Source organism: Ctenocephalides felis, unplaced genomic scaffold (assembly GCF_003426905.1).
Source record: "Ctenocephalides felis isolate EL2017-DRISC unplaced genomic scaffold, ASM342690v1 CF-g0.4_SCAFFOLD_01604, whole genome shotgun sequence".
In the NCBI taxonomy this organism is placed as follows: Eukaryota; Metazoa; Arthropoda; class Insecta; order Siphonaptera; family Pulicidae; genus Ctenocephalides; species Ctenocephalides felis.
In genome coordinates this window covers 28,396,528-28,409,542 of record NW_020537758.1, presented here as the reverse complement: position 1 = coordinate 28,409,542, position 13,015 = coordinate 28,396,528, and positions in this window count along the sequence as shown.

Sequence of the window (13,015 nt, the reverse complement as noted above, 5' to 3'; positions counted from 1 at the left end):
GATACACTTGACAACAAACCATTTGGCAAATGTTTTTGCGAACTTCGTCGGGTTCATAACATGACAGGCTATCTCTGGCTGACATTCCTCATTCCTCCGCCGTTGCCGGTTCGTAGTTCCTAGTTAGCCGCGATGAAAACACGCGTCTGGCGTCTGAAGTAAGAACAAGAAGCGGACTCGAAGAGGGGGCCACCGTTTAGAACGGATCAGCTAACGCCCCGAAGTATTTTAAGAAATTACAAATTTGGATCTGACTCGGCCGATGCACTAACACTATTTGAACCGTCACACACATGGGCAGGGGACTCTACCCCGCAGTGTTCCGTATGTACATATTCCGTAAAAACGAAATGAATCCTGCGGCCAATAGACGAACGCCGATCCATTTTTAGATCCAGGCACACGGTTCGACCGATGTTGATTTCTTCGGAGGAGAGCGAGAGTTGCTTCATATTTCTACACACATGATAACATGTGTACGTGTTAGTCGAGGGTCTCTAATGCCTGAGAATGTGATCTTCTAAACAAACGCAATGCAGAAGTGCTGCATTCGAGTCTAGACACTGGCAGGGTGCACCAGCCAATAGAGAAGCTATCAGAAGTATACTGTGATTAACACCATAATTCAGCAAGTTCTACTGTGTAGTGACATGATAATCATAAATATGTGCTTCGACATTTTACAGTGAGAAAATTTGTGCAAATTTCTTTTTGGTTTGCTGGTTAGGACCCATACAAGTTGTGCTTGAATACAACTAACTCCTGGTAGTTGATCCGTACTTCCTTGCTTCCCATAGTAGTAGAATATCATATGGAATGTAAAGAAGTATGGAGCGAATGCAGGGTAACTTCAGAAAATCTGTCTGGACGTTCTCAAACCGGAACACGTTAAAGGTAAGCACAATGCACCCCGATGCCATCATAGCTATAAGCTCTTCTTCAGATCATTATTTTTTAATATCACAATATCCACTAAAAAACTGAGATTTATAAAAGAAAACTTAACAATTACGTAATGTTGGTATTAAATTGCTACTTCAGAATCATGGCCATAATTTTATTACGTCTTGTGTTCTGTAAATATGCAAATGCAAGTCTGCAAATAGTACTCGAAGTTTTACGCGCAAGAAAATCATAAATATTATATGACTTCTATATAAAAGTTTATTATTTCACAAACCGAACTTGTAATGAACATAACAACGATAATAATGAAATCGTAAAGTGACTTTTCTGGAATAAATGTTAACCGTTCATTTTATAGCAATTTTATGTAACAAATGATACTAATTATATAATCTGTTAATTATTATTTCAAAATTTCCAACAATTGCGTAAAGATGATTGTATGATTTCATAATTCTAAGAAATTATATATGAACGTTAACCATTTTTTTTATAGAATCATGTCAGTGTATCATCAAAATTATATCGTAGGCGAAAATTTAAAGTAAATCATTATATTCTAGCTAAATTTGTTAGATATATCATTTATCAATCTGTAAATTACTACTACGGAAGTATGTCGCATGTTTTGTTACACATATGTATGATGATTACTCATAGATATGAAATAATATTTGTTATCTTTGTACCAAACAATCTTTTTTGTAACACATGAAGAAACATTCTGTAAACAATAAATCTGTTAATAGGTATTTTTATTGCTCAATATAACAATGCGGTATGGCTGTCTTATTTAACGTATATTTACAGTTATTTTTCAAACAAAGCAGCTATTTTCTATATATTTTAATAAAACTTATTTTAATAATTGAAAATACTTTTAATATTTATATTATTAAGTAATTTTAGTTAATGCAATTATAAAATTTATAAAAACGTTTGTTATAACCCTTTTAACTCGGATGCCGAATTTATGCCCAATTTTAATACTATGTGCATTTTTTATATTTATTGAAGATTACTCATTAATTTCTATTAATTGAAGTTACTAAAATTATTATTTATCATAAATTTGATCATAAATCAGCAAATAATAAGAATTTCAATAATTTTTCTTGTATCATGAGGTCATCATTCATTATTACGACATTGTGCAAATATTAGGAAATACCATAAATTTGATAGACACAATAAATCTTGCCTTGTTTCCCAGTAAAAGGCATGTTCATTATTTTCATAAATTTGGAAATTTTTAGATAATGAGATCATATACATTTAGATAAAAATTATTATAATATTGGGTAAATATCAAAAGTTGTCCTGGAATGTTTGGACTATTTATGAATGAAATATTCGTAGACTTTAGCAAAAAAATCAATTCACAATATTAATAAACAATTGATCATATTGCAAAATGAGATAAATATAATTATCATTATTATAAAAAATAAGACTATATAAAATATTTGATCATTATTGTTATTATATTATAGTGCACAATCGTTTTCTTCTACATTGGCAAAAATGAATAATTATGGAAATTTTTGACAATCGATTGTTCCAACCCGAAATTAACTATTCGCATGCCGTCTGCCTTTTAAAAATATCTTTTACATCCGCATCTAAATACTTCTATATATGGGCTATTTTAAAATGACTAAAATACATAATTAATGACTGTTGGAAATCACTGCCGCGTGGATATAAATAAGTCGCCGGCGGTCTCGAATATCACATGCGCGCGTGCTCTCGGCTTCGTAGACAAAGAAGACCGCGACTCGAAGCCATCTTTGGGGTTGTCGGAAATAGAACGCGGTAACCGCTGGTCACTGGTCGTCGACAGGCCTAGTGTTAATGAACGGCGCAACGCAACATATTACATATGATTAGAAACGTTCACATTGCGGATTTTCTCCAATATTGAGTTAAATGTTTGATTGACGGATTTGAAGTGTTGGCAACCAAACCAATCCTTGGGCGATAATGTTTAGTTTTTATCGCGGATTGATATGCTATACTGAAGCAAAAAAGTGACTAAATTTTAAACACGGCTATTTGACAAATTATTGTATTCATTGTATCATGCATATAAAAATTGGCAGGTTTATACATTTTTTTCTTGTGTTTTGCTTTTTTATTATTGGAGACAACTGTACATCATACTACTAAATTGAAGTTGAATGAATGTACAATATATCATAACTTTTATTTTTTTGATTATATTTTTACAATAAGGCGGAACTGGACTTAAAGGTCCACGAATAATTTCAACAAGTAAAGTTGAAAAGTTAAGAACAACAATATTTAAAAAAAGAGGGAGGAAGATATATAACCAGCCATCACCTTGATCCTTATGACGTTAGCATCGGGAAATAAACGGCAATATTTGCAATGTTTATTATATATGCTTATTTTAATTATTTCACTAGGAAGGATAGATTAAACAAAACATATTGTTGTTGTAAAAAATATATTAAAACTTGTTAAATTTGATATGGAAATGTACAAATAATAAGAACGGAAATCATACCAAAAACATTGTCAGCTAATTCTGAAAACACACATGCTGAATAAATTTCTTGTACCAGCTCTTTAAAACATAAAATTGCTAAAATTGAAATATTACAAATTAGTATTAAATAGTGCAATATTAGTATAACTATATTACTACACAAGATCATTATTTAAGAAATACATTAATTTCCTCTCCAACACTTAATCGATATAATATGTGAAAGTTGTATTCTTTACTCTTCTCCAAGTCATGTTTTTTTCGATAGAAAGGAATTAATATTTTCTAATGTTTTATTAAACTTTATATTCATCTTCTTGATCTTAACAAATGCCTCCAGTACGCAATCAAAATTCAAAGCCATATTCTGTACTACACGTGTCTAGATTTTTTTTTTTTTTTTTTTTTTTTTTTTTTTTTTTTTATATTTTTTATTTTTTTATTTATTTATTTACATATATACATTATTTTCATATCTCAGTCAGACAGAGGTGCCTGGTATGAGAGATTATGAAAAACAGTTTTCATATAATATTTACATTTCATTTGACTATAATATCTATTTCATTAATATAATATCTATATATAACTCTTCAGTCTTCTTTTTCTTCAATTTCCATATAGTACTTCTTTATTTTTCTTTTAAAATTATCATTATCATTGGTCATCTTAATATAGTCTGGCAATTCGTTATATATTTTGGTAGCACTCCATATGACATTTTCTCTCAAATTCTTTTTTCTATTGCGTTCAATGTGAAAATTGTTGTGTTGTCTCGTGTAGTGTTCATGTATATCTTGATTTGTGTCTATTGTTGCACTTGTTTTAATTCGGTTAAATTTCATTTTGTGTATTAGTTTGCATTTCTCTATTTTAATTATGTTATTTAGTGAATGATTATTTGTTTCTCTCTGCAAGTATTTGGTGGGTGTTAGATGTGGTAAATTATATGCTATTTTTATGGCTTTATTCATTATTCTCTGTATGTCATTTAGGTTTGCTTTAGTTGTTTGGCTCCATGTTGTTATGCCATATAAAATTATAGGTATTATTTGCGTTTTAAGAATTAGTATTTTATTTTTTTTGCCGAAAGAGTGGATCCTTTTCAATGCCCCTGTTAATGTTCCTATCTTTCTTTTTATTTTGTTTATATGGTCTGTCCATGTCAGTTTTTCATTTATTATCAGTCCTAAGTATTTTATGCTTTCCACTTCCTCTATTGCTCTATTATTTACTTCAATTTTTAGTTTAGTGTTCTCAGTATTTTTTCTATGTTTGAAATATATGTATTTTGTTTTATCTATGTTAATTGTTAGTTTATTTTCAGTTAGCCACTCGGTGTATATTTTCATGTCCGTGTTTATAATATCTTCGAGTCTTTTTTTATCCTTATCCGCATATACTATCGCTGTATCGTCTGCATATAATATGTATCTTCCCTTTAATTTTGCGTCTTTAAGGTTATTGGTGTATAATAGATACAATAAAGGTCCTAATACAGAACCTTGTGGAACTCCACAGGTTATGTTACATCCTCCACTTGTGAAATTTCCCACCTTCGTCCTTACCACTCTTTTCATGAGGAAATCTTTGATAATGCTGTAAGACAAACCCTCTACACCTAAATCTATTAGTTTATTAAGTAATATGCCATGATCTACTGTATCGAAAGCTTTTTGTAAATCAATAAAAATTGCAACTGTGTGCATATTTTCCTCAAGGTGCTGACTGATGGTATTAGTCAAATCTATTAGGGCACCTTGTGTATTTGATGAAGGGAGGAAACCATATTGATTTTTGTCAATTTTTTGAATGAGAAAATCAAGTAATCTTTTTTTTATTACTTTTTCATATATCTTGGAGAATGTGTTTGTTATTGTTATAGGTCTGTAGTTATTTGGATCTGTTTTGTTTCCTGTTTTGAAAATTGGTTTTATTGTAGCCATTTTAAGACACGATGGAAATACACCACATTCTATGTATCTATTCATTAAAACAGCAAGTAGTGGAGCTATTATATTTATTATTTTTTTAGTGATTCTTGCTGTTATCTTGTCTTCGCCAGGTGCAGCGTTATTTTTCAGATTTTCAACAATTTTTTTTATTTCTTTCTCATCTGTTAATTCAAAAATTTGGATTTTGTTTTTAGGTCTGTGTATTGATGGTTTATAGTTGCAATGATCCATTTTCTTTTGTAGTTTCATACCTATTTCAGCAAAATGTTTGTTGAGATACTCCGCAACGTCTTCCTTTTCTGTAAGAAATATATTTTTATCTTTATGCTGTATTTTTTCAATATTTTCTTTATATTCATTTTTATTTTTTCCTCGTCCTAATGTTTTATTTATTAGTTCCCATATTTTTCGAGAGTCACTTTCACATTTTTTTGTTTCTTCTGAATAGTATTGTCTTTTTGCTTTGTAGATCATATTTTTTATATCTTTTTTATATTATTATATTTCATTTTTATGGCATTATGTTTGCTTACTTCATTTATATTGCATTTCTTTAAATTATTGTAGAATTTGTTTCTGTATTTCATTAAGTTAATAATTTCTTCTGTTATCCAGGTATCTTCTCTGGCTCTTATTGTTTCTTTGATTTTATTTTCTTTTGCTGCATCTTGTATAATTTTTATTAAATCCTCTAATTGGTCCACTATTTTAGAGTCTAACTTACAAGTTATTGTCTTTTCTAATCCTTCTAAATCTATGCTATATCTAATTATTTTATGCATTTTTGGTTTGATTCTCGGCGTATTTTGTATAAATACTGTTATCATTTTGTGATCAGATATTTCTGTGTCTTCTATTTCTATATTAATCTTCTTTTTATAATTTGATATAACATGGTCAATTATTGATTTAGTGTTTTGAGTCTTCCTTGTGGCGTATTGGCTATCTATATTATTTATTATTTTGTATCCTGATGATTCTATAATATCTTTGTAACAATTTGATATATTACTGTTTGGAATTATATCTAAATTCATATCACCTATTATTATTGTATTTTTACCGTTTTCTTCCTTTTTTTTTTCTATTAAATTTATCAGATCTTGTTTATTATTATTCGGAGGGTTGTAAATAACAATAAACTTTATAACAGGGTTCATATTTGTTACTTCTATTTCCAGGAGATTTATATTATTTTTATTATTATTTTCTATGACAGTACAGTTTAGTTCATTTCTTACAAATATCGCTATTCCTCCTCCTCTTTTCTTTTCTCTGCAGTTGTAAAAACCTCTAAAATTTTTTAAATTAAAGTATCCTTCTTCTTCTTGGTATATCCAAGTTTCTGTTAATATTAAAATTTGGCAATTTTCATTTTTATGCATAATTATTTCTAAGTCATCTATTTTATTTCTTAAGCTTCTTATATTGAAATACTTAATCTCTATTTTCTTGTTATTGCTATTATATTTATTCATTTTCTTGAATTTGTCCATTGTAATTCGTCGATATTCTTACCATTTTGGCTCTGTGTTGATAACATGAACATTCCGTTTCATTTGCATTATGCACCGTATTAAAATTTGATTTGTATTTTACATTGGCATTTGTGCAGTTTATGCATTTCTTAGATTTGCTCTTACAATCTCTTGTGTTATGCTCATCCGCACAGTTTGCACAGAACGTCTTGTTTTTGCATTCTACTGCCCTGTGTCCATATGCCTGACAGTTATAACATCTTTTTATGTTTAAATCTTCTATTATATGAGCTGTCCTCCATCCTAGATTTACATTATTTTCTAACAATTTTTCGTATGTTTTGCCCGATGTTTCGATATATGTAATCCAATTTTCTGTTTTTCGTGATTTCCTTTGGTATATTAGTTTAATTTGATCTGTGTTATTTATATTGTAATTATATTCTATCATTTCATTTATCAATTCTGTGCCGTCCATATATTGCCTTGGAGCATTTGTTATAACAAGTCGCGGATTTCTTTGTTTCTTTATATATATTTCGTATTCGCTTCCAATTTTTTGTATCATATGTTCTGCTAATGTTTTTGTTTCCTCAATTGTTGAGGCCTTAATTATTAACCCCCCGCTACTAATGTTGTTAATTGATCTTACTTTTGCTTTTACGTTTTTTGGATTTATGTTTTTCTCAATATAGTTTCTAGTTTCATAGCTGTTCTGTTTATTCTTTGGTTTTACAATTATTGGCGGCATATTTGGGTTTATTATGTCTTTATTTTTATAATTTTTATTATTATTATTTTCTGTGGCATTATTTTTACATATTGTAGCATAACTAGATCTTGCATCTTTAATTATTTTAATATCATTCTTTAAAGTTTTAAGCTCATTTACTATTTCTTTCAAATTACTTTCATGTGAATATCTTACCTCATTTTTTTTTGAGCATATGTCACAAAACCATTTTATATTGTTACTTGTGCTGATAACTTTATATTGTTCATTAGTAACTTTCGCACACTTTTTGTGGAACCAACCTTTGCATTCACCTTCACATCCAATAATGTTTTTTCCATTAACATCAATATTACATATACTGCAACATTTTGGATCTTCTACATCTTCCGCCATCTTATCGATCCGATATTTCGGTTTATATGTTATACAAATTAGCAATAAATTGCAAAAATCGTTTTTAAAAACCAATTTGTATTATCTAGTGATTAGCTGAACCTTTGGTGGAACTATTAAGAATGAATATGTATAATATCATATATGAATTTCTTTTAACTATGTATGAATACTAATATATCTGCACACAAATATCCAACTGAGGTAATAATTTTTCGTTGGTCAGTTAGAGATTTCAATTGTTATTTGTTAACTCAATTATCACAAAACCTGACCAGAATTTGCATTGAATGCAGAGCCACCTGAAAATAACAAATAATAATTATAATAATTTATAAATTAAAATATATTTCAGTAGAAATATGCTTACCCTTTTAACCGATATCAAATGATTTTGAAGTTCGCAGTAAATTATATAATTTTACAACTGATTATACACTAATTTTAATTTTAATAAATAAATGCTTCTTTTAATAATTTTAGTAAAGAATGCAGAACCATCTGAAAATAACAAATCATAATTATAATAATTTATAAATTAAAATATATTTCAGTAGAAATATGCTTACCTTTTTTATCGATATCATATCAAATGATTTTGCAGCTCGCAATAAATTATCTAATTTTACAACTGACTATACACTAATTTTAATTTTAATAAATAAATTCTTCTTTTAATAATTTTAGTAAAAAAATGCTAAAAAGATCACAAGACCTGACCTGATTATCTAATTTTACAACTGATTATACACTAATTTTAATTTTAATAAATAAATGCTTTTTTTAATAATTTTAGTAAAAAAATGCTAAAACTATCACAAGACCTGACCAGAATTTGCATTGAATGCAGAACCATCTGAAAATAACAAATCATAATTATAATAATTTATAAATTAAAATATATTTCAGTAGAAATATGCTTACCTTTTTTATCGATATCATATCAAATGATTTTTCAGTTCGCAATAAATTATCTAATTTTACAACTGATTATACACTAATTTTAATTTTAATAAATAAATGCTTCTTTTAATAATTTTAGTAAAAAAAATGCTAAAACTATCACAAGACCTGACCAGAATTTGCATTGATTGCAGAACCATCTGAAAATAACAAATCATAATTATAATAATTTATAAATTAAATATTTCAGTAGAAATATGCTTACCTTTTTTATCGATATCATATCAAATGATTTTGAAGTTCGCAGTAAATTATCTAATTTTACAACTAATTATACACTGATTTTAATTTTAATAAATAAATGCTTGCCTTTCAAAAAATACGGCGATACGGTGTCACGAAGTTAACCTATATTTAATTAGAGATTTCTGTCATATACCACATTCGCGAAAAAAGCAAATCTACATAACCACGTAACATAGTCGCAACTATAGACAAAACTACAACTATACTTAAAGGGCATGATTACTAACATGATCATTAGCTTCGTAACGAAAGTTAAGAAGAGGTTTCTTCTAAGCTACGTGGATTAACTCTTGTAGTATACACGAAAATATATAGCATGTATATAATTATCACATAACACCGCCACTGCCAGTACTAACATTTTATAAAAGTTGATTTAAAATCTTCACATTTCCTTATTTCATTTGATTTTATGCACACCTAATCTATGAGAATGTAAACTTAGCAACTTTTAAATTGTGACTATACAATGTTTTCAAAGAAATATAAAACTTATATTGATGAAATTCGTTATATCGTTATCATATATATCAACATTAAATTCTAAATTGTATACACATATAATTATTTCCCTATTTTGTATAAAACCATTACTGTTAAATGATTTTATAATAAGAGTTTTTTTGAGTTAATATCTTTAACATAATGATATTTATTCATGACTTGTATATCAGAACATGCACGACTTACGGAATTCGCCTAAGAAATTTAAAAGTGATTTAGATAAGAATTCTTATTTGAAATAACTGTACTTTAGCGTGCAAATTGGGTACTTTTTAAAACGGAAAATAAAACATTATCTAAATTGAAAATCAGAAAGAAACATGTAGATCTTGTAATAAAATATTAATCTAATTGTGCTTATATTGCTTTAAAAGTCATAATTGTTTTTTTGTTTATATATTTCATCTCATAATTTAATTTTCTATGTTAGTTACATGAAAGGGTATGAAAATATTATGATATAAACGCATATGTTTTTTATACATTCTTGTGAATTTATAATTGAATCTTGCATACGGATAGTAAAGGTAACTTAAATTGAATTATAAACGCCCATGCGAGCACGTGTAGACCAATTATATTGCTATTTCAGTACAATTTATAAAAATCCGATAAAAATATTAAAGCGTGAGATAAAGTTTGACATACAATCTATTTATGATATCTAATTAACTGTGAAATATACTCAGATGGAACTAACTATATAATTTTTTTTTACAAAGAAATTTATGTTTTTCACAAGCAATACAATGATTCTAAATTTATTTTTGGCCACGTTAGTTTAATAATAATAAATAATAATAAATAGTTGGTATATTTATGGAAGGTCATCAAAGTTCTGAGCAGATTACCTGTAGACACATTAGCTATAAAATTTTAGGCTAAACAAATCACTAAATATATCATGTACATTTTATCAATCTATATGACTTGCAATTAATAAATACTAGAACAATAAATTTTCTATTCAAGGTTTCTGCAAAGGGCAACCATATCTTTCGATGACTGAACTATTTTGATCCATTCATTAATCAAATATATAATTTAAGTATGCCCGTGTTTGATTATCTATAGATAATAGCGGTCAAAGTAAACACAATTTTGGTAACATACCTAGTAACGTGCAAAGTTTCCATTAGTTATCAGTGAAGAACGTGAGATTTATGAATATAATCGCGAACACTAGTAACTCTAAATAACGTGATACCAGTAGAATGATTAACGAGGTAAACGTTACACTTATTAGATAATTAATCCGAACACTTTTGCTCGAACGAGTATATTTTTGAGAACAACACACGATAAATCTTATTACTAATTTAAATTATTAGAATAATAATTTTATAATTTGTTCATTGATTTTTAAATGTTTTTATAATAAATAAGTTGGAACTCATTCTAATTAAAATGGTACAATACACACACGCACACACAAATAGATATATATATATATATATATATATATATATATATATATATATATTTCACAATTAGTTACATACTAATAAAACAATTAAAAATCATGGTTTTATTATTTTTCTACTTAGTCTATAAATTAGCATAAACTTACACTTCCTTTTTTGTAAATAGTTGTGCTACTAGATGTAACTCGTGAAAAATATTTAAATAAAATACTTTTTAAACAGTTTTGAAGTTTATATTACATAGTGCTCCAATCCAATTCAGAAGACTGAAAAAGAACTACCCCAACGACTTGTTTTAGGTTTAATAATAAGTACTAACTTCTATTTTTCTTTTGTTTTGTACAATCTATGTATCATACTGTAAAGAACTGCATCACTGGATGCAGATCTTAGCTTTTTCTTTCTTTGGTAAATTCTAAGCCATGCAATTGATTTTATATCTCCTGTAGATAAATGATCAAATAAAATTATTAAAAAAAAAAAATTACATAGTGCTGTACTATATATTCTCATACTATGGATTATTGTTTTCTTTCTATTTATATGTTAAGCAAATTGTAAGTACATTATTGCTTTTTATTTTAAATTCTCTAACATCAAGTGAATTATTTTTTGTTTGACTGAATGACGGTGAATGACGAAGAATAATGCCGACACATATGAATTTTATAATAATTTTTAAAGAATTACAGGTCTACTATTCATAGTAAGCCCAATTATTGGGCTTTGCCAATCCATATGTCTACTGCATCCACCATCAAAGGTAAGTAACAAAGACAGAAATAGCTATATCATAAAAATTATTATTATTTTTTTTTTAATTTCAATAATTATTACAACTGCTAATTTATTAACATCAAGTAATATTGATAAATAATAATATAAATTTAAATAAATAAAAGAGCAAAGGATAAAATTTACATGAAAATAATATCCGTAATATGATTTAATGTAAAATATAAGCAAATAATAATAAAAATAAAATTAATAAATAATATAAATAAAATTTCGGAATAATAAAATAATACTAGAAAAATAAAATATAACAAAATAACAATAATAGAAATAGTAAGATAATAATAATAATAATAATAATAAAAATAATAATAAAAATAATAATAGTAATAATAATAATAATAATAATAACAATAATAATAACAATAATAATAATAATAATAATAATAATAATAATGAAAATTATTTAGTCGATAATTTTCACAAAAAGAGAAAATATAGTAAATTGAGTTCCGAGTAAAAGATATGAGCAGAAATGTTGCAGTCCCTTCATAACCCTGTCTAAAGATAGATCAGCGAAATAATTACAATATATTTTCATATAACTAATGTCTTTAACAATACATGTAAAAATCGTATTGTGATAAAAATAAATATTCTCTATTCTATAATTCCCACCCAAAACTATTATTTTCCCATCAATGCTTTTCCGTTTTCCAATCAGCGTGATTTTCAGGAAAGACCCGTCGATGCGCTCTTCATTGTTCCCATTTAATTGCGTCTTCATTGTGTTTTGCGCCTGCTTTGCCGACGGACCGGCCTGTGCCGTGGTACTTCTGGTCAGTGATCAACGCGGGATGGGAAAGCGCAAAGAACAATAGAGAGCCACCCGACCATCTAGATACTCGACACATGTGCGAATCTAATAATGACAATGGGATGTGGACAATGGTAATATTTTATGGCTTGTTCTTTAAAAATTAAATGTCGCAAAAATTTGGATTAATGGTGTATTAAATATAATGAAACTTTATGTATTTTCGCTAAGATATTTAGTTATCTGACGATGCATAATTATTAGTAAAGTGCAGATAACTAGTGGTATATAGTGTATTTAAAAAAAAAAATTTATTAACTATTTTATTTACAACTGTCCAGTAAAG